Genomic DNA, 3,829 nt, shown 5'->3' with positions numbered 1-3,829 from the left:
CGACAGACTATTGAAGGCCTTTGCAAGGTCATTAAATTCATCTGAAAATGTCAGACAGTAAAAAATAAATACCACCTAATGTTTCTGTCTCTCAAACTGTCATTCATCTTACAAAGCTTTAGAACCGTGTTGTTTTTTACTTGCATCGAAGGTATTAAACAGGTAACCCATTAGTTTTTATGACGTTTTGTAAAACAAAATTTCACAAGAGCAAGTGTGCACAATTCCCAAAAGATGATTTTTTTTTTCTAAAAATACATATGGAAATTTTAGACTCGAGGTGCAAAACTCCTATAATCTTGTTGCTGAGATTATCAGAGTGTGTGTCGCGCACCAGCTTCTGTAAGTCAGTCATAATAAGTTACATATCAATTATCAGTACTGTATGTTCAGCTGTAATAGAAATCTGGCAATGAGTTGATTGTTTTTTCTTCGTGTGCATTAGTCTCCAATTCCTTCACTGTTCATATTTGCTTATTATTAGGTTGTCAGTCATCCGTGAAGCACTTTCCTCCTCTAGCTCCTCCGGTCCTTTGCAGCCACTCTTTTTTTCTGGAGATGTTTGTCTAGTTTAAAAGTGATGATACACTTTACAGGGCAATGGTTAAGCTCGACACACACATTTATTTGGCTAAAAGCTAAATGTGATATTTCCTTAATATTTGGGATATTTCATAAATGTGTCTACCCTCTCTATCTATCTCCCAGAAAGCATCTTGTGCCCAATGTGCACTGCAGTGACCATGAAGAGAATCACTGATTGATTTCACACATGGACTTATAATACAGCACATGCAGCTTCAATTATGGAATAAATTATTACAGAAAACAGAAATATGCAAATAAACTACACTTCAACAGATGTGCAACAAATGTACAGTTGGAAGAAATTACACTAAAGAGCACATCTCTCACGTTATCAGGTAAGCATATATGTAAGGGTCTAAGAAAATGTCAAGTCATCAACTGAATGAAAAAATCATCAAGCTGCGTAGACTAAATAATCCGAGTTATTCAAAAGTGCTGCTTGGCCTCTCTTGTTAATCACAGGATGTGTGTTGTGTAAGTCTGAAGCTAAAACCAGTTCTACGTCAGGAAGAATGTCATTAAGCATGCTGGGAATCAACATGGGGACTAACTACATTGTGCCCTTTGTAAACTTTTGGCCACAAACAGCCCGTGGACACAAACCTTTGAACAGCATCACTTCTATAATCCGATCCTCATGCATGCAGCGACCTCTGCTGGCAGCAGCCAGGAGTGACACGTCCAGGTTTCAACCAAAGAGGTTTACTCATCGAGTTACACAAGACTTCATACAGATGTACAAGGTTTTTACAAGCTTGTTCATATTTCTTTGGCTTTACTTTAGTCCAGAAAATCTTCAAAATCAGCCACATGGGGGTCAAAGGTCAAACACACACATGACTATCTGACAACTTACATTTATAGGCCTCTTTTTTCTTCAGGCTACAGTATATCTGGGAGGGGGGGTTCATAAAATGTTAAAGATTTTCAGTAACTTCAGTAACATAAATAAACTTGTTTCTGAACAAAAAATATGCAAACATAAAGAAAATAATGATAATAAAAAAAAAAAAACAATAAAAGACATCTACCATCTCAATGAGACACTAAGTAAAGAGGCTGTTTTTTTAGATTTTGTTTTTCTTAAATAAGAACTTCTTTAAATGACTTAATTTCACAAGTTATTTTTGAACTCACAGCTCATGTTAGTTTCTCACCTAACTGCCGGACACCAGCACACCTGAGTTTTTACTTTGAGATCATACAGAACAACAGCTAATAACCACAACGCCACAGCTAGCTATGACATGCTAGCTCGTAGCTCTAGGGATGTCAGCGTCCGTCTGTCAGTCGGTCCACCGCTTTGGTCCCGACAGAAATATCCCAACAACTATTGGATGGATTTCCACGACATTTGTACAAATCATTTCATCTAGTGCGACCGGCGGGTCAGAGTTTTCACTAATCCTGTGATACATCTCAACATCTTCTCAATGGATTTGCACTAAATGTTGTACAGACATTCGTGGTCTCCAGAGGAGGTATCCTAGTGACTTTGGGGATTTGTCCTCTAACACCACAATGAGGTTAACATTTGGTGGTTTTGAGTGAAATGTCTTGACATCCATTGGATTATCATTAAACTTGGTTCAGACATTCATGAACCCCTCAGGATGAATTAATAATCCTCTGACTTTTCAGCTCCATCATCAAGTCAAACCTTTAATTTGTCCAACACTTTGGTTTATGACCAAATACCTGAAAAATGAATGACCTTCCCATCAGCCTCAGCTGTACCTTGTGTTTATTGCTAATTATCAAATGTTAGCATGCTAACACGCTAAGCAACTAAGTTGGTGAACGTGGTAAACATCAGCATGTTAGCGTTGTCACTGTGAGCATGTTAGTATGGTGACGTTAGCATTTAGCTCAAAGCGCCACCGCGTGTGTCCCACAGTGCAATACTCTGCATTTTATAGATGCGAAAGTTACCGTGAAAACGCAAAATGACGATGATTAGTAGGCTGAAAGTGTCCGAAATCTGAATTTACTGCTTATTATCGAGTAAACTATTGAGTGTTTATTATATAGGGAGTAGTGAATGTGATTTCGGACACAGCCTTAAAGTCTTGTTGTATTTCTAACAATCCGATTTGTCTTGTTTAACGACAACGCACAGGCAAGAGGGCTTTCTTTACTGTTGTTACACCATCTTAACACTTTCCTCCGCTCTTCTGAAAACAGTTTGGTCTAAAGACGCTGCCTGACATTTTGTTTTCTCTGATTGGTTGAGGTTAAAACCTTACAAACAAAGCATGCTTTCTAATCAGTCTTGGATGATTGCCAGCATTTTTTTTCTTTGAATGTGCTCTAAAATATTTCAGGAGCGTTAAAGTTAAAGTTTCCTGACCGAACTCCCGGCGGCTTTGTCCTGGACTGACCCTGAAGCCTGCGTGGACCCATCACCTCTGACTGTATCAGACGTTTGGCGCCGTGATTCATTCATCCATGTAGATTTCACTGAATGGTCCTGAAAGCAGCGGGTCCCCTCAGCCAGCATCCTGCCAGTGTTTTCATGTCCTCCAGAATTATGCTGGCCAGTAATGACAAAATAAACACACGGCAATGGAAACACAGTTAACATACACACAGCTACTGCTGGCATGAGCACATTTAACTATAGGAACTTGCATTAGTGTCAATGTAAAGGTACTTTGATAGAAAGCAGAGGTACCTTCACAAGTGACACTATACTGCTACTTTTTTTTTTTTTAAGATTGCTTTTTCAGGCATTTTTGCCTTTATTTGATAGTGTGAGCTGCAGATAGGAGAGAGAGAGAGAGAGAGAGAGAGAGAGAGAGGAGGTGGCATGCAGCAAAGGGCCGCGGGTTGGAATCGAACCAGCGGCGGTAAGGACTCAGCCTTAATGGTACACGCTGTACCAGGTGAGCTACCCTTTGGTACTTTTAAGTTTCTCTGTGCTTTGTTTTGTGTGCAAAATGTACAAACAATGATAAGCTGTCAGAGTTCAGGTCACTGAACTGACAGAGCAAGTTTTTTTACCTCAGCGACTTGTATTTGACCTGCAGTGACTTGTATTTCACCTCAGCGACTTGTATTTGACGTCAGCGACTTGTATTTGACCTCAGTGACTTGTATTTGACCTCAGCGACTTGTATTTCACCTCAGCGACTTGTATTTGACCTCAGCGACTTGTATTTGACCTCAGCGACTTGTATTTGACCTCAGTGACTTGTATTTGACCTGCAGTGACTTATATTTGACCTCAGGGACTTGTATT

This window comes from Siniperca chuatsi, linkage group LG3 (assembly GCF_020085105.1).
Source record: "Siniperca chuatsi isolate FFG_IHB_CAS linkage group LG3, ASM2008510v1, whole genome shotgun sequence".
NCBI lineage: Eukaryota > Metazoa > Chordata > Actinopteri > Centrarchiformes > Sinipercidae > Siniperca > Siniperca chuatsi.
This window is presented reverse-complemented; position numbering follows the sequence as displayed.